The 21,255-nt window shown below is 45.5% G+C and overlaps 1 long non-coding RNA gene across 15 annotated transcripts in view; it reads right to left on the bottom strand.

Annotated features, from left to right (window-relative positions):
• The window catches only part of LOC121277946, a 620,247-nt gene that overhangs the window by 142,959 nt on the left and 456,033 nt on the right, over positions 1–21,255 (bottom strand). For all 15 annotated transcript variants that reach the window (XR_005943011.1, XR_005943014.1, XR_005943018.1 and 12 more), the window contains one exon: positions 17,487–17,722. This is a non-coding gene — a long non-coding RNA (uncharacterized LOC121277946). The remainder of the gene's footprint in view (positions 1–17,486; positions 17,723–21,255) is intronic.

The following is a 21,255-nucleotide window of genomic DNA, read 5'->3' as shown; positions in this document are numbered from 1 at the left end:
TTTTCCCCTCGTCGGGTGGGCGCAGCGGGCAGGTCTGGGAGAGGCTGCGCAATGGTCTGCTTCCCACGATCGGACCCTGACCACGATTTTACGCTGGCTGGTCAATTAACGGGCAGCCAGCCAGCATGAATCACACGCTGAAACACTCAGTGCTGCCTGGGTGGTGGTGGTGGCGTGTGGGGGTGGGGGGGGGGGGAGTGCAGGGGGGAAGAGAGTGAGCGTGGAAGTCAGCGCATGCGCGTGGGTGCGCTCAGTGAAAGCTCCCTGAAGGCAGAGAGCTGCCTCAAGCTGTTGAGGTATTTTAAGTCAATAAATAAGGCTTTCAAACACCCTGAAAAAAATGTCCACACAGCAGACTCATTCACCCTATCATGTGGTTAACAAAAATGCTGCACATTTTTATTTTATTTTTAATTAACATCGGAAACCTCATCCTGCCCGTGGATGAGGTTTCCTCAAAAATCCAAAGGCCGCTTGGCCTATTTGCCCGCCTGCCAACCCCTGTAAGATTGGGCAGGCAGGGAAAAATTCACTTCAGTTAATTGATGAATTGGCTTAACAGCCCTCTTAATTATTGACTGGCGCGCTGCTGACTCTTGCACATGCCTGCTGACTGAAATATCACGCGAGTGCGCAATGACATCGGGACACTAGCCCAACGTCATTGCGCACCATTTTATGCTTGTGCGTGTCGGGCACGCGCCGGCATGTCGAGCTGAAAATCCTGGCCTACAAAACTTTGGTTAGGTCTCAGCTGGGGTGTTGCATTAAATCCTACGCACTACACTTTAGGCTGGATATCAAAGCCTTGGAGACAGTGCAGAAGAGATTTACTAGAATAGCACCAGAGACTTCAGTTCTGTGGATAAATTGGAGATGCTGGGCTTGTTCTCCTAGGAGCAGAGAAGGTCAAGAGATTTGATAGGGGTGTTCAAAATCATGAACTACTTTGAGACAGTAAATAAGGAGAAACTATTTCCATTGGCAATAGGGTTGCTAACCAAAGGACAACTACACCTTCAATGTAATGAACGTGCCAGGAAGAAGCACAGGAGCACTATAAAACAAAGTATGATACCAAGCCACGTCAAGCGACCAAAAGCTTGACCATTAGGGGTAGGTTTTAAGAAGTGTCTTAAAGGAGAAAAACCCAGTAGAGAGGCAGAGAGGTGTAAAAAGTGTATTTCAGAGCTTGAGCCTAAGCAACTGAAGACACCATCACCAATGGAGGAGCAATTATAATTTGGAATGCATAAGAGGCCAGAATGAGAGGAGTGCAGATATCTTGGGGGGTTGTGGGGTTGGAGGAGATTACAGAGATAGGGAGGGGCAAGGCCATGGAGGGATTTGAAACAAGGATGAGAATTTTAAAATCAATGTGTTGCCTGCCTGGGAGCCAATGTAGATCAGGGAGCACAGGGGTGCTAGGGGAATGGGACTTGTTGCGAGCTAAGGCACGGACAGTAGAGCTTTGGACAAACTCACATTTGCAGAGGACAGGGATTTAAGGTGATTGACAATAGAATCAGAGGCAACATGAGAAAACATTTTTGTTATACAGCGTGTTGCTGTGATTTGGAATGCACTCCCTGAAAGGGGAAAACATACAGGGTTATGGAGAAAGGGTGGGGCAGTGAAATGGGCTGAATGGCCTCTTCCTGTCCTGTATCATTCTATGTTTCAATAATTCTATAACATTTCCACCCACCCTCTATTTCTCTTCAGGTAGAAACTTCTGATGTTTTGACAGTTATCTGATTGAGAGCTGATGCAAGTGAAAATAAAACATCAATAACACAAACATACCACATCAAGTATATGGCACTGGAGTTGACAGTGCAGCTAGTACCTTCTGTACTTTTTTGAGTTTGCTATTTTGGCACATCAAGGTTTCACCGCTAACTTTTTCTCCACAGCATTAGTGGTGGTTTGGCTACAAAGGTTCCATTTTCCAATCACTGTTTTCTGTTTTAATAAAGACGACAGCTTGCTGTGAGGTGGTGACAGTGGTGTAGCGGTAATGTCACCCGATTGGTAATCCAGAGCCCCAGGCTAATGGTCTGGAAACACAGGCCAGGATTTGGGTGGAAAAATGCACACGCACTTCTTCCGAGGTCGAGGTCCCCATCGTGAGGGCCACAGCCAAGTTGTGTTTCCTCTCGCACACAATTTTCATGCGCGGGTGTGACTATATGGAACCTTTGAAAAAAAAAGTGTCTCCTCATTTGAGAGGTGAGCACTTCCGTAAGGTCGGGAAGAGTATGGCATTGGATTGGAGAAGCTTTCTTCCAGTGTTTTTTCTCAACTTTTAAAACTGCTAAGTCTGCCTGCCAGCCAAGCGATTCTCTACCAGGGAGGGAGGAGTGCATGGAGGCAACTCTATAAGCCACACCCAACACAGTTGTAGGCTTGCCATCAACAGGTCTCCACTGCAACCTCAAGAGTCTTCAGTCAGGTCCTGCCTTTACAAATCTTTATTTTGAAATGGATGTAGCACCTTCAATACATATAGAAGCAGGTGCAGCAGCCTGAAATGTCTTATTCACCACATGCATGGGGCCAAGGGCAGGGGGCACTACAAGGTCATCATTACCAGAGATGTTTGGATACAACGGTGCTTCACATGATGGGTGTCTTCCACGAGTGTGAAAGCTGACCTGGGAGGCAGAGGAGTTCCAAAGAAGAGTCATATTGAATTTGAAATGTTAACTCTGTTTCTCTCTCCACAGATGCTGCCAGGCCTGCTGAGTTTTTCCAGCACTTTCTATTTTTATCTCCGGTCTTCAGCATCTGCAGTATTTTGCTTTTATTATTAGGTAGAGGAGGGCATTTGAAACTCCAAGGAAGGGGCATTGGAAGCATCCTGTGAACAAACCTGCATCTCTTCAGGGGCAACTGTCTTTGCTTGGACCCGGTTAGCAGATGGTGCTTCTGGCTGAGGAGCCGAAGAATCAGAGGAGGATGAGATTTCCCCCAAAACACATGGATCCCTCAATCTCCTTTTCCGATTGCTCAGCCCTTGGTGTGCTGTCTGGGTGGCTGGACGGGGTGTGGTACTGGGTGAGATAGGTCCTGTTCAGTGACCCTGTCTCCTCTCCCAGTGCGCCTACAGAGCTAGTGCCACTGCACAGGAGATCTCACGCCTCTTGCGTGCACTACACATGTTCACCATTCTCTTGTCACAGGCCACTTCCAGTGCCTGGCACAGCTGTCTCCTGACAGGCTGATTTCTGGTGTTCAGCCCTTTACTGCCCTTTAATTGGGCAGAAGACGCACCCAACCTCTTCCTTCCACAAATGCGAGCCAGAACCCGATTGTGACCCGAAAATCACACACAGAGCTCACTTTCCATATTCCTTAATTCCCTGAGAGACAGGTGCTGTCTATCCCAGCCTTAAATGTGTTCAACGATTGAGCATCCACAATCCTCAGGGGTAGGGAATTCCAACATCTGCAACCCTTTGGGTTCCCTTTATCTACCCTACTAGTTACATCCTTAAAAAGCTCTAATAAATTTGTCAAACAGGATTTCCCTTTAGTAAAACCGTGTTGACTTGTTCTGATCATACAATGCTTTTCTAAGTGCATTGTTAGGACTTCCTTCATAACAGATTCCCAACCATTGATACTAGCTAACTGGCCTGTAGTTCACTGTTTTCTTGCTCCCTCCTTTCTTAGAAAGCAGTGTAATATTTTTCAACTTCTAATCTAATGAGACCATTCCCGAATCTAAGCAATTTTGGAAAATGATAGCTAGCACATCCGCTTTCTCTACAGCTATCTCTTTAAGAACCCTAGGGTGTAGGCCATCAGGTCCCAGGGGTTTGTAGGATTTTAGTCCCTTAAGTTTCTCCCAGGCCAGGGTTTTACGGCCCCTCCTGCCCAGTGGGATATTATGGTCCTGCTGAACTGAATGGAGATTTAAATGGCTCTCCGCATCTGCCAGGAGCAGGGAGACATGCCACAGTGGGGCTGTAAAATCCTGGCCCAATATGTTTTCTCTGCTGATACTAATTTCCTCACTCTTTTTAGCCTCTAAGTTACCGTCTATTTCTGGTATGGAACTTGTGTCTTCTACTGTGAAAACAGACACAAAATATTTGTTCAATGCCTCAGCCATTTCCTCATTCCCCATGATAACTTCTCCTGTATCTGCTTCTAAGTTACAATCTATGTTAATGACTTAGATGAAGAGACAAAGGATAATATATCACAGCCTTTTTTTTATTTGTTCATGGGATGTAGGAATTTCTGGCTGGGCCAGCATTTATTGCCCATCCTTAATTGCCCTTCAGGGGGTGATGGTGAGCTGCCTTCCTGAGCCGCTGCAGTCCATGTGGCGTAGGTACACCCACAGTGCTGCTAGGAAGGGAGTTCCAGGATTTTGACTTAGTGACAATGAAGGAACGGTGATATATTTCGAAGTCAGGATTGTGTGTGGCCTGGGAGGGAACTTGCAGGTGGTGGTGCTCCCACGTATCTGTTGCACTTGTCCTTCTAGGTGTTACAGATGGCAGCTTTGGAAGGTGCTGTCAAAGGAGCCTTGGTGAGTTGCTGCAGTGCGTCTTGTAGGTGGTACACACTCCTGCCATGTGGTGGTGGAGGGAGTGAATCTTTATTGTGGTTGATGGGGTGCCGATCGAGTGCACCGCTTTGGCCTGGATGGCGTCGAGTTTCTTGAATGTTGTTGGAACTGCACTCACCCAGGCAAGTGGAGCCCATTTGCTGATGATACCAAACTAGGTGGAAAGGTAAGCTGTGGGGAGGACAGAGAGAAGCTGAAAAGAGATATAGACAGGTTAAGTGAGTGGGAAACAAGATGGCAGATGGAGTATGATGTGGGGAAGTGTGAAGTTCCTCGCTTTGGTCAGAAGAATAGAAAAGCAGAATATTTTTTAAAAGGCGTGAAACTTGTAAGTGTTGATGTTCAAAGAGACTGGGCTGTGCTTACACAAGGAACATATAAAGTTAGCACACAGGTGCAGCAAGCAATTAGAAAGCCAAATGGCACACTGGCCTTCATTGCATGGGGATTGGAGTACAGGAATAAAGATGTCTTGCTACAGTCGTACAGGGTTTTGGTGAGGTCGGATCTGTGTGCAGTTTTGGTCTCCACATTTAAGGAAGGACATACTTGCATTGGAGGTGGTACAGCGAAGGTTCACTAAATTGGTCCAAGGGATGAGGGGGTTGTCCAATGATCAGAGGAAATCCTGGGGAAAGTAAGTAACCGTTGGGAGTACAATTCAGGAGGTGCAAAAGTGTGCAACACGCGTTTTCACAAGCCTAGGCAAAAATCCAGGTCCAGGCATTTCAGCATCTGAAAATAAGTTAATGTTTTGGGTGTTAGGTTACTTTGCCAATTTCAGCTTGTCATTCCTCTTTACAAATACTGGTGGGACCCAATGGATATTTCATGCATTTGCAGCTTTTTTTTCTGTGAGAGCTGTGACTAGTGGTGTTCCGCAGGGATCAGTGCTGGGACCTTTGCTGTTTGTAGTATACGTAAATGATTTGGAGGAAAATGTAACTGGGCTAATTAGTAAGTTTGCAGATGACACTAAGGTTGGAGGAGTTGTAGATAGTGAAGAGGATTGTCAAAGGATACAACGGGATATAGATCGGTTGAAGACTTGGGCGGAGATTTGGCAGATGGAGTTTAATCCGGACAAATGCGAGGTAATGCATTTTGGATTCAGGTAGGAATAATACAGTAAATGGCAGAACCCTTAAGTGCATCGACGGGCAGAGGGATCTGGGTGTACAGGTCCACAGGTCACTGAAAGTGGCAACGCAGGAGGATAAGGTAGTCAGGAAGGCATATGGCATGCTTGCCTTCATCTGCATGGGTATTGAGTATAAAAGCTGGGAAGTCACGCTGCAGCTGTATACAACCTTGGTTAGGCCACACTTGGAATATTGCGTGCAATTCTGGTCACCACATTACCAGAAGGATATGGAGGCATTGGAGAGGGTGCAGAGGAGGTTTACCAAGATGCTGCCTGGTCTGGAGGTTATTAGCTATGAGGAGAGGTTGGAGAAACTTGGGTTGTTCTCACTAGAGTGACGGAGATTGAGGGGCGAATTGATAGAAGTTTACAAAATTATGAGTGACATGGACAGAGTAGATAGTCAGAAGCTTTTTCCCAGGGTGTAAGAGTCAATTACTAGGGGACATAGATTTAAGGTGAGAGGAGATGTGCGGGGCAAGTTTTTTACACAGAGGCTAGTGAGTGTCTGGAATTCGCTGCCAGAGGAGGTGGTGGAAGCAGGTACGATAGTGGTGTTTAAGAGGCAGCTTGACAAATACATGAATAGGATGGGAATAGAGGGATATGGACGCCGGAAGTGCAAAATGTTTTAGTTTGACAGGCAATATGATCGGCGCAGGCTTGGAGGGCCAAAGGGCCTGTTCCTGTGCTGTACTTTTCTTTCTTTGTTCTCTCAATCTTTACAAAATCCTATGTTTATTTTCAAAGCCAATATTGTCAGGCTTCCTGTAACTCACAAACTTGAAGGCATTCTCCAAGGGACGGTTTTAATCATCAAATTCTGCAGCATGCTTGTGAAGAGCACAGGCCTGCATGCCCCTTGGGAAATAAGATGTTTATACTGACTGATGAAACATCACTAATTCCCCACCTGGGGGTGGATTTCATGGGGGGGGGGGGCGATTTTTAAAAAATGTATTCTTTAATGGGATTTGAGTGTCTCTAGCAAGGCCGGCATTTGTTGCCCATCCCTAATTACCCTTTATTTGAGTGGTTTGCTAGGCAGAGAGCAATTAAAAGTCACCCACATTGTTGTGGGTCTGGAGTCACAGGTCTGCCAGACCAGGTAAGGATGGCAGATTTCCTTCCTGAAAGGACATTAGTGAACCAGATGGGTTTTTACAACAATCGTTGATAGTTGTCATGGTCACCAGGATAGCTTTATAACCCAGATTTATTAATTGAATTTAAATTCCACCAACTGCCATAATGGGATCTGAACCCACGACCCCAGAGCATTAGCTAAGGCCTCTAGATTACCATTCCAATGACATTAACACTACACCACCATCTCAGCAGGTTACCTGTACCCCAGGCTGAAAAGTCTATCAGCACCGTGCCGACCAGAAATCCGGCTGCTGGTGGGGGTGGGGTGGGGGGGGGGGGGGCAGCCTTGATTGTGTCCGGGTGGGAATTCTGCCCCCAGCTGGGAGGGAGTCCCGCCCTAGAGAGCAGCCGGCCAATCTGATTGGCTGGCAGCTCTGTAGTCCCAGTATCGCCCAAATTGAATATGATCTTAGGGGTAGGTGTCCCCGAAAGGTAAATGTACAGGGGGGCCCCCTCCCCCCAAAGGAGGTGCCCCCTTTTCCTGCCGAACAGCCACCTGCGCAGCTGCTGGGCTGCCCACGTTGCTTCCTCCTACTCCTGCCATACATATTATAACAGCAGTTGGCCACTTAAGGGTCTCAATAGGCCCAAGAGTGGGAGGGCTGACCACCTGTTATATTTTATGAGCCCCATGCCTTCAAATACACCGGCACAGGGGAGAAGGAGGGTGGGGTGTAGAATTCACTCCCTAGACTCACAATATTTCTTTCATGACCACCGTGAGTAGCTGAGCCATGCATATCAGTAAGGCCCTATGTTTGATCATGCTGCTCTGTGCACGGAACTAAGGTTATTGATCAGCGTTGGAGTGCCAGTAGCTGTTCCACAATTGGCGTCCAGAGTTTGAGAAATAGATTGGGGAAAAATTGTTCAGGGTTTTTCACTCCTTACTACTATCAGACAACCCTGTTTCTGTACACTGGGCGATAATAGGAACAGACCAGGGCCCACTGGCGTTGGGTGTGTGCGATGGCGTGAGCAGGCAACATGGTGTGATCGGTTTCAAGACGGCACGAAACCAGTTAGCGATTGTCCGCTCAGCCTGCCGATGGCAGTCCGCATTTCCCGCCAACAGGCCTCGGGAACGGCATTGTAATACATCAGCCGAACTCATTCCCCGCCCCCAACCCCGCTGGATTGTCTGCCCTTTTCCTGCTGACGTGTTTCACAACAGCACATAAGCGGCGTGCACCTGTCAAGCTGCACTTCGCTCGGGACTTCGAGGTTTGTTTGCCTACCTTGCTTCGGTCAGCACTCGCAGTCATCAGCACCAGGCTTCACAGACAGCAACACATCACTTTTAGGAGGGCTCATGGGTAGGTCTCTACTTACCAGACCAGCCATATATGGGTGACTTTTCAATGGCTAGAGGGCTAGGGCTTGCTTGGGGAAGGGAGAGATTTGGCCTCCGGCAAGGGAAGAGGCTGCAGGATGAGAGCTGTACTGGGGAAGGAGGGTGTTCCAGTGTGTGTGTGGGGGCACATGTTGATCTGTGCACGTGGCCTTAAGATGATGAGGGCTGAGGAGGCAGCCTCCAGAGGAGATGAGGCCAGATGGACACGTAAGGGTCTGTGTGTGAGAATGGGTGGTGACGTGCCTTGAGCTGGCAGTGAGTGAGATGCCAGTGAATGTTTGATGGACTTGAGTGTGTGAGGTTAGAGTGATGAGATGGTTGCCATACCCTGGCTGCACAGATGAGATCATTCATCCACTATCTGCATTGGATGGCCAACCTCTTCTGTGCAGCATTGGCTCTGACCACCGCTGCGACTGCCTGCCATGCTGGATTGGTGATGCCACTGTCCATCCTGTGGCCAGAGCGGGGGTAGAGGACATTGTGGCAGGCCTCCACAGCATCCAAATGGCATTCCAGTGACAGGTCATTAAACTGGGGGGGGGGGACTGCAGTCTTTTTGCCTTTCATGGACATCTTCCCTCCAGTAGTTGTGGGCTGGAGGCACTGAGATGCGTGCACGCAACTGGACTTTAACTATGGCGCGCAGCATGGTGAAGCAGTGAGGTGATCATGTGGCAGGCAAATGAAAACCCACCTACCATGGAAACAGCATGTTTCCTGGGAATGCATGAGTAACGCAGTGGGTTTGGCACGATACGGCATGAAAACCCACCATCACAGCCAACGGGCAAAATGTAATTTTACCTGCCCACTACCACACCTAGTGCAAGTCTGGGATGATTCCTCCCCAGGGCTCCAATCTGTCTATCCCATCCTTTTTTTTTGAAAAATATACTTTATTCATAAAATATCTGGCAGAAAATTCCAAACCATTTCAAAATCACTATCACATAAGTACAATCAGGTTCAACTTTTACACATGGATCACAAGGTGCATCAATACAATCAATGAATATTACAATCATTTCAATATGGTCAATGTAGACAATCAGACAATGGTACTGGAGTTATCAACATACATCATGTTGCACTCTGAGGTGCTTCAATACATTTATAATACACTTAGTATTCACTGAATACATTCATTTTGAGCTGTACAGCCCGAGGGGCTCTCAACAGTTCCCAGCCCCTCGGTGCACTGTGGCAGAAAGGTCTCAGATAGCGACTTTTCCCCATTGGGCCTTTGCAGCGGCTGCCCCAAGCTTTAGTGCGTCCCTCAGCACGTATTCCTGGACTTTGGAATGTGCCAGTCTGCAACACTCGGTCGGGGACAACTCTTTGCGCTGGAAGACCAACAAGTTTTGGGCAGACCAAAGAACGGCTTTCACCGAGTTGATGATCCTCCAGTTGCAGTTGATGTTTGTCTTGGTATGTGTCCCTGGGAACAGCCTGTAGAGCACAGAGTCCTGTGTCACAGAACTGCTCGAGATGAACCTCGACAGAAACCACTGCATCTCTCTCCAGACCTTCTTTGCAAAGGCACAATTCACAAAGACGTGAACAACGGTCTCGTCCCCACCACAGCCACCTCGAGGGCAATGTGCAGAGGGGATGAGACTCCTGGCATGTTGAAAGGATCTGACAGGGAGGGCCTTTCTCACCACCAGCCAAGCTACATCTTGGTGCTTGTTGGAAAGTTCTGGTGATGAGGCATTCTGCCAAATGACTTTGTCAGTCTGCTCGGGGAACCATCCCACAGGATCCACCCTCTCCTTTTCCCACAGGGCCTCTAAGACATTACATGCCGACCACTGCCTGATGGACTTGTGTTCAAAGGTGTTTCTCTGCATAAATTTTTCCACGAGGGACAGGTGGTACGGCACGGTCCAACTACTTGTAGCGTTCCGCGTCAGTGTGGCCAGACCCATCCTTCATAACATCGGGGACAGGTAGAACCTCAGTATGTAGTGACACTTGGTGTTTGCGCACCGAGGGTCTACGCACAGCTTGATGCAGCCACACACAAAGGTGGCCATCAGTATGAGGGCAATGTTGGGCACGGTTTTCCCCCCTTTATCTAGAGGCTTGTACATCGCATCCCTGCGGACACGATCCATTTTCAACCTCCAAATAAAGCGAAAGATGGCTCAGGTGATCGCCATCACACAGGTGTCTGGAATGGGCCAGACCTGCGCCACGTACAGCAACAACGAGAGTGCCTCACACCTGATGACTAGCTTCTTACCCGCAATGGAGAGGGAGCGTCGCTCCCACATGCCCAGTTTTCTTTTCACCATAGACATATGAGGAATGGCTTGGTGGTGGCTGGCTCTTTTGCAACAGCCTCTATCGAAGTTTCAATACTTTTGGAAGAGGAGCAATTTGGAGAAAACAACCAGAAAAAGGAATGAAGCATGAGGCGAGGTGGGGAAAGAGTAATGCATAAAAAGAAAAGAAACCCTGACAAAATGGCAGCATTTTTGAGAGGCTGGCAAGCTTGTGGTAAATTTTATTTCCTGAATGATATGAAAAATACACCCTGTATGCAATCAACCACATGCAGTGTTATTCCCTTAACCTAATCATACTTGAACGTAATAAGTTTCAATGATGCAGATGAAGCAAAAAATTAAATATAGTACAGAAAAATATTAATGGGTGATTATGGACAAACTCCATCTCATTATCAATAATCTCTAACTCAATGTCATTCTCCCTCAAACATTATGAATAAATACTTGAAAAGGAATTTAATGGAGTATAATGTGGGATGAGCTTGTCCACTTTGGCGTGAAGAATAGAAAAGCAGTACACTATTTAAATTGAGAGATTGCAGAACTCGATGGAACAGAGGGATCTGGATGTCCTAATACATGAATCACAGAAAGTTAGTGTGCAGGTAGAGCAAATGATAAGGAAAGCAAATTAAACTTTGGTGTTTATTGCAAGGGGAATGGAATATAAGAGAAGAGAAGCTTTACTGTAGCTGTGCAGGGCCTTGGTGAAACCACATCAAGAATAATGTGTACAGTTTTGGTCACCTTATTTGAAAAAGAATTGCCTTAGAAGCAGTTCAGAGAAGGTTCACTTGAGCCATTCCTGGGATGAAGGGCTTATCCTATGAAGAAAGGTAGAACAGGTTGGGCCTATGTCCACTGGAGTTTAGAAGGAGAGGTGATCTTATTGAAATATCTACACTCCCGAGGGAACTTGATAGGGTGGATACTGGGAGGATGTTTCCTCTTGTGCAGGAGACTAGAAGGGGCACAATTTAAGAATAAGAGGTCTCCCTTTTAAGACTAAGATGAGGAGAATTTTTTTCTCTCAGATAGTTGTTACTATTCGGAATTCTCTTTCCCAGAGAGCTGCATCTTTGATTTTATTCCAGACAGAGTCAGACAGACTTTTGATAGACAATGGGGGGGGGGGGGTCAAGGGTTATTTGAGGTGGGGTGTGGTGGGGGGGTGAGCTGACAGGAAAGTGGAGTTGAGACCACAGGCAGATCAGGCATGATCTTATTGAATGGCAGAGCAGACTCGAAGGGCTGAACGGCCTACTCCTGCTTCTAATTCATATGTTCCTAATAAAATTGCAGGACTAAAGGGGAAAGCATGGCTTGGATAATGCATGATGGGCTGAATGGCCTCTTTCTGTGCTGTATGATTCTATGACCTAACTGTGCAATTGTTCACCTTCCTGATTTCCCTTCCTACCACAAATAACATGTTTCTACAACCCTAAAGCTTGGCTTCATCCAACCGTTGCTCCTTCCTTTATCCAGTGTTCTTTCCTTATATTTTGAGCTGCAGTGGTATAGGCTTTCACCTTTACAGTAGGGTTATGAAAATTGAAAATAAATCCCACAAACGACTGCATCATCAAGCATGTTACATTAAACAAAGGAGCACAAGAGACAATTTTGAACGCACGCGCAATAAGAATGCCCAGAATGATCATATTTTTATAGAAATTGCACACAGTGCTGAAGCTAGCCCTTGCCATATCTTCAAACCGAGCTATCAACTTAAGGATTCTGCATCAGAGCAAGCAAAAGAGCTTTATGTCAAATAGAGTGAAAAGTATACCTTGCGAAAGAGATTAATGTAATTACTTGAAGCACATCCTAATGGATGACAGTGTCGTACAGAGCATTACAGCGGCATAGCGGTCACATTAACGGATTAGTAATCCAGAAACCTCAATGAATAATTCATGAGTTTGGCAAATCACACTGTGGCACTTTGAATTCAGTTTACAGAATTTGTAAATAAAAGGCTGGCATCAGTAAAAGTGACACGAAGCTGTCGGTTGTCAATAAAAGACCCAACTGATTCATTAAGGCCCTTTAGGTGGAGGAAACCACCCAGTCTGGTCTCCTTGTGGCTTTTGACCGCCTCTGAAATGGCAAACCACTCAAACGCCTCCTGAGAAGGTGGTTAATTCTGACAGCAGGATAGGCAGTAATTGTCAGCAGCACCTGCTCCGCCCAAAGAATTTAGAGAAAAAGAAATGAAGGTTTTGATTTCAGGTTTATCTTCTGGGGCCAGATTTTCCCCCTGGAGGCAGGAAATCGAGAGGCGGGTTCGATTTCAGGCCACAAACCGTTGCCCGACGCAAAACAGAAGGCGGCTGCTATGTCGACCAAGTTGGGATGTCAATTGCCTGAGGATGAGTCTGCCATCTAATGATCAAACAATAGAGGCAGATCAGTCTAAAAGTGGCCCACATTGTGATTCAGCTCAACAGCCATCGCCTTGGCCGGAGTTTGCACGTTAATGTTTTAGGGCAAAAGTTGACATTTCCCGCATTTCGGAAGGCAGCGGGAGGTCTGGAACCCAGGACAGGGCAGGCTGGAGAATCAAAACTTTAAAATTGGTGAATTTCCATAGAGTGCAACAGGACCCTCCAACCCTCCCCCTGCCACGCTCAGCCTCTTCTCAGTGCCACTTCAAACTGCATCCCCTCACATAAACTTACAGCTGACCCAGTCCTCACCTTCATTCAGCTGGTCTGATCCCAGACAGCTGCTAACATCTGAAAAACTAGCTAAAAATGTTTTCAACAACTCACCAGGGATGAGCTCTTAATGAGTCCACAGCGATGTTACCTCAGTGACAGGAGCAGGAGGCATGTTCCAACGCCTGCTCCCTCTCTCACCCTTGGGGAAAGGGCAGAGGGGAGAAATGGAGTGAGAGTTCTGGCCTTGCTCCTCGGTGGCCATTTTTTCTACTGCCCCACCTCCAGTCCTGTCTCATCGAGGCTGGAAAAATCCTGCCCCAGCCTCAGCGCAGGAGGCTAAAATAGTTGTAAGTGACCCGAAGTGGGAATAAAGCGAAGGTGGGGGGAGGGGGTTGGGGTGGGGGGTAGGGAGCGTGGGGGGGAGAAGGGAAGAAAAAGGCCAAAAGTCTATTACTTTTCAGCAATGCCTACTGTGAGGGCAAATATGGGGATGTGAAATTTTGATGCCTCCCCAGCCAAACAGCCCACCAATACTTATTGCTGACGCTCACGCTTGAATAATGCTGTGAAGCACCTTGGGACAATTTTCTGAAGTTACAAGTGCTTTATAAATGTAAGTAGTTGTTTTCTCAAGGCATATCAGAGCAAACACAGCCCCCTTCCACGCTACCCCCCCCACCACCCCACACACCATACCCCCGCCTCACCTCCCCTCCACCCCATGGAAATGTACCTTGTAACTTTTAATGCCTTGTACAAAGGACAGAAGGGAGGAAAATGGTCAAGTCAGTACAGACGGACCAAATACCCCGCTGCTGTGCTATATTCTATCAAGGCTAATGACCGCCAATGGACAGGTGCTCTGTAGGTCAGTCCCCCCTTCATCTGAGCAACTGATCTCTCTCAGATAACTGTGGGCAAGTGCAGAACAGAGATCAGGCTAGCCTACACAGGAGGGAGAGGGACTAGTGAGTGGGAGTGGGTGGCTGCGGGAGGTGGTGGTGGAACCAGACATGTATTCTCATGCAACTCCTCGCCGGCTTATTCAAAGAGGCATCGGTAGCGGCCTGGGAGAAGGTCAATCATCCACCATCTTAGATCTGTGGAGCAAGACAGGGAAGAAAGGAATGACAAGGGAATAAACACTTGAAAAGAAGGAGAGCCTTGTTTTTCCCTCATCCTAGTCCAAGGGCACTGAAACTAATTGTAGAACTCCACCCGTTATATGCGGTGGAAGGTGGAGGATTTCTTTTGTTGCATCTTTGATGGATTGATCTAGTTTAACCAGTGTGTTTTGTGAAACCTCTGTGAGGATTAAGTAAAAGTAGATTCTGGGAATGATATATTGAAGAGTCATATGGACTCGAAACGTTGACTGTGTTCCTCTCAGCAGATGCTGTCAGACCTGCTGATTTTTTCCAGTATTTTTATTTTTGTTGTAGAACTGTAATTACTGCTCCAACCCAATAGATACTGGTGAGTCTTTCTGCTTATGTCTAAATCATTACTACTCAGTGTCTTCATCCACCTAGCTGGTAGGGGAGCTCCTGTGCAAACTTCTGATTGTGTTTTTACATTCCATGTAACCATCATTCTGAATCCTAAAATCATTGTAATATTTTTTGCTGTAGTGTGAAGCTATTGTCAGGATGGGATACAATATGATAGCACACTGCAAAATGGTGAATTGGTAAGTTTGACTTACAGTTCTTCAACTGTAAATGCTTGAAGACAATTCACAAAGTAAAGGCCGGATGATTTATTTTTGGGGAGGGTTCATGGGTATGGTGGTGAGGGTGGGAACAGTGAGTAAAATATCAGAGAACAACATGCCAGGGCAACTCTCATGTGCCTCCATGCGGCCAGATGGAAAGCAGTTCTGGCCAAGCCTGGGAGCGGGTTTCCTGAATCCTTTTCCAAAAGGGTGCAGGTGGTGGGACTATTGGAGCTTCCAAAAATGAGAGTGTAGATTGTTGTTAGGTAAGAGTACCAACGAATATGAAGCTAAGGCAGGTAAATGGAGTTGAAGTATCAATAAATTATAATCTAACTAAATGACGGAGCAGGGCCAAAGGTTCAAATGACCGCTATGTCTCCACTTCGGTCAGCAAGCTTACAAGAGCAGGGAAGAAAGTGTCTGAGGGAGAAGACCAAAAAATAATGTATTAAAATCTACAAGGTCAAGTAGTAGTGTACCCATGGTGGAGCAGGCGCAAAGGTTTGAATGGCCTACTCCTCCAATTTCTTATTTTCTTATGTTGCAAGACTTTTATCTTGTGTAGGTCTTATGAAATCTAAGCATTACGTGTACATACTTAGTATTTCATAACCAATTTCAAAGGAATAAGAAAATAAAACAACCGATATAGCCAAAGATAGACTTTGGCCTTCTCTCTCATATAGCCCTTACAGCCCATATTCCCCCCGATAAACAGTAAACAGGGCTGTTAGTGTCTCTTGTGGTTAAATATAGACTCGATCCAGCCAGCAGCTCAATTGTATTTCATTTCCCTTTTGTTATATGAATCATCATGGTAGCCAACTCCAATCCAACGAGACCTGATAATGATCTTCAGGAAGCTAGACAAGTTTCAGTCAGCAGACAGAGAGGAGTTGCTACGGCAACGTATCTCCAAAGTACGCAGCTGAATATCTTCAGCTTAACTTAATCTATACTCGACAGTTAAACTCAAGAATATCAGCAATAAAATTAAACTATAAACATGCTGAATGCACAATGAGAGGAGTACAACTGAGAAAAAAATATTTAGGTTCACTGTCAATCAGAATATAACTATATTTGATAAGAGTGCAGTTATTCACATAACATTTGGCATCATGTAACACTATGCTGTAAGAAATGAATCCATTTTCTCCAAAGAATAATCAAGATATTGCATAACTCTTCAGTAAGACTCCCAAAACATTGGCCGGAATTTTCCAGAACCCCCCCAGGGCACATTCCCCCCAAGACGGGGCCAGCGAGCCATTGAAATCTCCATTCACATCGGCAGGATGGGGAGGAAAGCTCCAGCCATGGCTTCAAGTTCAAATCCTCCACAAAAACCACAAAGACCTGTCGAACTTCAAATTAAATCACCAAGGTATAAGAAAAAAGAAAAATAGGAAAGTGCCATTAGCCTCTTGTTGTTCTAGATTCCCACTGGTACAGAGCAAAACATCGCCAGGCACTTCACAAGAGTGTAATCAGACAAGCAAATTGACGCCAAGCCAAAGGAGGAGACACTTGATCAGGTGTTCAAAGGTTTGGCCGAAAAGGTAGGTCTTGATGACGAAAGAAATGAAGAGAGGTTGTTGGATGGAATTCCAGAGTTTGGGGCCTAGACAGCTGAAGGCACAGCCACCAACTGTGAGAAGTGGGGTCAGGAGGGCAAAGGAAATGGGAGATGCACAATTAGCCTAGAAGTTGAGGAACACAAAGTTCCCAGTGGGACTGAAGGACATTACACAGAGATTGGGAAGGGCAAGGCCATGACTGGAATTGAACAGAAGGAACATCATTTTAAAATCAAGGTGCAGGGGGATCAGGAAATAATGTAGGTCAGTGAGCACAGGGGTCTTGGTACAAGATTGCCTCCATCTGCCAGAGACCACATTTGTATGAAGTATGCAGCCGGTCAAAGGTGACCAATTGCAAACCATTATAAGAATCTGCAATTGGCTGGTTTTTCCTTCTTCCACTTTTTAAATTATTTTCATGGGATGTGGGCATCACTGGCAAGGCCTGACTGCCCTTGAACTGAGCGGCTTGCTAGGTCATTTTCAGAGGGCAGTCAGAAGTCAACCAACATTGGACCTGGAGTCACATGTAGCCCAGACCAGGTAAGGCAGATTTTCTTCCCTAAAGGATATTAGTGAACCAGATAGGTTTTTACAACAATTGGTGATAGTTTCATGGTCACCATTATTGAGACAAGCATTCAATTCCACAGTTTTTTAATTGAATTGCCATGGTGGATTTGAACTCTTACCACCAGTGAATTAACCTGGGCCTCTAGGTTATTAGTCCTGTGACATTACCACTACACCACCACCTCCCCTACTCCTACTCCTCCCAACCTCACAAAGAAAAGGTACACTTTACCATTACCTCTATGCAGCCCATCCAATAAGCTAGCTAAGAACAGCTTGAAAGGGCACTCACAATATTTCTGTTTATACTCTAAATTGAAAACCAAAACATTTTCAGTTTCTGTGTGCTGACAGATTACATATCTCTGACAAAACACATATTCAAAGCAAAAGGACAATATGAAAACGACTGATTTACCTCACTATAATCGTAGGTATCCGTGGTAGTATTCCAGGAAAGCTGGAACTCAAACGTGTAGGTGATATTTCATCAACCTAAAGTTCAATGTACATCTTAGGATCGTCTTTTATCATAGCGCTCAGGACTTGCTTCATTGGTGATGGGGGGTTGGGTGAGGGGGGGGAGAGCCAGTCTCACTACATCTTTGATCTGCTGCACCTCGACTCAGACATTCACAGGATCATGCCAGCATCCTAAATGATATGATGAAACACATTCCTTAATTATTTTCTCTGGTTACATGATCATAAGATAAATACATATCGACAAGGGGGGCCACCTGGAAAAAGGTACACTGGCCTATTCACATGGTTCAACAGTCTCATTGCATCATGGCAAGCTTTTCAGCTCCACTAACCTACCTGGCAGTCTGAGCGAATGCTTTGTTTCAAAAGCTTCCTGAGATCAGTCTATAGTTTGCCTTTCAACAGGTTTAAAAGAGAATGAACTTGCGTTTTTATTGTTGCATCTTATCAGATCTCGCAGGAACAATCTTGAAGTGCTTCAGATAGATTTTTGGGCACTAAGGGAATCAAGGGAAATGGGGATAAGGCAGGAAGGGGCAGTTGATGTAGAAGTGCAGCAATGATCTTATTGAATGGCCGAGCAGGCTCGAGGGGCCAAATGGCCTACTCCTGCTCCTATTTCTTATGTTCTTATGCAAGAGTAACTTTAGAAGTGCGGTTACCAAATTCTCCATTTATCTTACTGTCACGGTTTAACTTGAACACCTGGTTCTAGTTTCAAAATTCATTTGAAAACTGCAGTAGCATTGCCAGACCAAAATAAAGTACATAAATTTATTAAGATTACAGTCTTTAAAATAAATTATCTTTTTCTAAGATTCAACAGTTCTCAATGTGCTGCATAATTGAGCATTAGAAGCTCAAACAGTTTTATGATTGCATTTGTTACATGAAACATTTTTAAAAAACAGTTTCAGTAGCAAAAGCATGATCCTTAACAGTAATTAAAGCATTTTTAAATATTTAAAAGTTCAGTTTCTTCAGTGTACTTCACACTGAGGTATGTTCCAAAGCTGCACAGCCCCTTTAGATGAGGGGGTTGAACAGAGCAGATCGGGAAAACTGTTCCCGCTAATGGAAGGATCGAGAACGAGAGGGCACAGATTTAACATACTTGGCAGAAGAAGCAATGGGACATTGCTCACACAGCAAGCGGTTAAGATCCAGAATGCACTGCCTGAGTGTGTGGTGGAGGCATTTTCAATGGAGGCATGCAAGAGGGAATTGGATTATTATTTGGAAAGGAAGAACGTACAGGGATACAGAGAGAAGGCAGGGGGATGGCACTAGGTGCATCGCTTATTCAGAAGGTTGAAGCAGACATGATAGGCTGAATGGCCCCCTTCTATGCTGCAACAATTCTGAGATATTTTTCTGCAAAATCATTGGTTCTTGCAGCAGGTACATGGAGATCCTGGACATTCCATGAGAAGCGATTAGGGCTGGCATTTTCAGATATTTAATACATATTATTACTATGTATTGTAATTCAATGTTTTGTAAAATATAGTCCATAAATTGACAATCTGGAACCAGCATGTTCATTCTTGTGAAACCAATTATTTTTAGCCTTTAAGTTCTGATCAAGGGAAAACTACGCTGCCCCAGTGCTACCTGGTTTACAGCCAATGTACACAGTCACTTTCCGTACAGTCTGTTATGCATGTTCACTTAATCAAGTGACCCACATAAAGACAGCAGCAGAGTGAACGGATCACCACTTTGGAGAGTGCCCCACTATAATTAGCAAGCCTTTGCATAAAAAGAAAAGTTTACTGACAGTGAATTCAGTGTTGTACAAAATTGGTTATTTATTGAACACAATACTCACTGTTTGTATGAATTAAAATAAGCAGTGAACAAAGTTTATCCTATTCCCAAAATAAACTGCAGAAAGTGAAAGTTCCAGGGACTGTGCATATGATCTTTGCTCATCTCTAATTTGAAAATTAAAGGAGGCCTAATTTCACGATTTACAAAGGAGTCAATTACACTCCAATCTGGTACACTACAAATGAGTGGCAGCTTCAAAAAATTGGCAGTACTGTTGTCCAGTGGCTTAGTGACTTTGTGTATTGTACTTGCACCACGGAGGTCAGGGAGTTTGAACCCTAAGTTTTCCACTGCTGGTCACTTTCCAGTGACCCTGTTAGTTATCCATGTATTTGGATGCTCCACCACTGGTGGATGTGCTTTCAGCTGCCTAGGCCCTAAGCTCCAGAATTCTCTCCTCTTTGCCTCTTTCTCCTCCTTCAAGATGTTGCTTAAGGTCTACCTCTTTGACAAAGCATTTGGTCACCTATCCTTAACACCTACTTCTTTGGTTCAATTATCAATGTTAGGCTGATTTAAGCGCCCATGAAGGACCTTGTGACTTTTACCACATTAACGAAGCTATATAAATGTAAGTTATTGTTGTAAGGATAGGATTAGGCTCACTTGTGATATTCCCGCTTTAAACTTGATAACCCCCATTTACTGTCAAACCCAAACTGCGATGTGACCACTTGAGCAAAGGGCAACTGTACATAAAATTTACACATGGCTCCGTGCCGGTTTTAATATGCGTACAAGCCTCCTCTCACCACTCTTGCTCTAACCCTATCATCATATTCTTCTATCCCTTTTTCCTTCATGGTTTTATCTATATTATTTGCCTCAACTGCTCCATGTGGTAGCAAGTTTCACATTCTAGCCTGTGTAAAGAAGTTTCTTGCGCAATATATGTTAGGGCCCTTAAGGGACCAAGGGGGCAATCTATGGGTGGAGCCAGGTGACATCGCTAAAGTGTTGAATGAATACTTCACATCCATCTTCACCCAAGAGAATGAGGATGAAGGTATTGAACTCGGGGAGAGAGACTGCGAGGTTCTTAAGCAAATTGATATAGGGAGTGACAAGGTATTGGCAGGCTTAAAAGTGGACAAATCTCCAGGTCCGGATGATTTGTGTCCCAGACTGCTGAGGGAGGCAAAGGAGGAGATCGCAGGGGCTCTGACCCAAATTTTTAATTTCTCTCTGGCCACGGGGGAAGGTGCCAGAGGACTGGAGAACAGCTAATGTGGTTCCGCTATTTAAGAAGGGTTGTAGAGATAAGCTAGGGAACTACAGGCCAGTGAGTCTCACGTCAGTGATAGGGAAACTATTGGAAAACAATTCTGAAGGATAGAATCTATCTCCACTTGAAGAGGCAAGGTTTGATAAGGGATAGTCAGCATGGCTTTGTCAGAGGGAGGTCATGCCTAACAAATTTGATTGAATTTTTTGAGGAGCTGACTAGGTGTGTAGATGAGGGTAGTGCAGTTGATGTAGTTTATATGGATTTCAGTATAGCCTTTGACAAGGTCCCACATGGGAGACTTATAAAGAAGGCAAATGCACATGGGATACAGGGTAATTTGATAAGGTGGATTCAAAATTGGCTTAGTTGTAGGAGGCAGAGGGTGATAACAGAGAGCTGCTTTGGTGACTGGAAGCCAGTGTCCAGTGGAGTACCACAGGGATCTGTGCTTGGTCCCCTATTATTCGTCATTTATATAAACGACATAGATGACTATTGGGGGGGGGGGCCGGTAGGATTAGTAAGTTTGCGGATGACACAAAGATTGGCTGGGTGGTTAACAGTGAGGTTGAGTGTCTTGGGCTACAGGGAGATATAGATGAGATGGTCAAATGGACAGATAAGTGGCAGATGGAATTTA

This window comes from Carcharodon carcharias, chromosome 5 (genome assembly GCF_017639515.1).
Source record: "Carcharodon carcharias isolate sCarCar2 chromosome 5, sCarCar2.pri, whole genome shotgun sequence".
Lineage (NCBI taxonomy): Eukaryota > Metazoa > Chordata > Chondrichthyes > Lamniformes > Lamnidae > Carcharodon > Carcharodon carcharias.
This window is presented reverse-complemented; position numbering and strand designations above follow the sequence as displayed.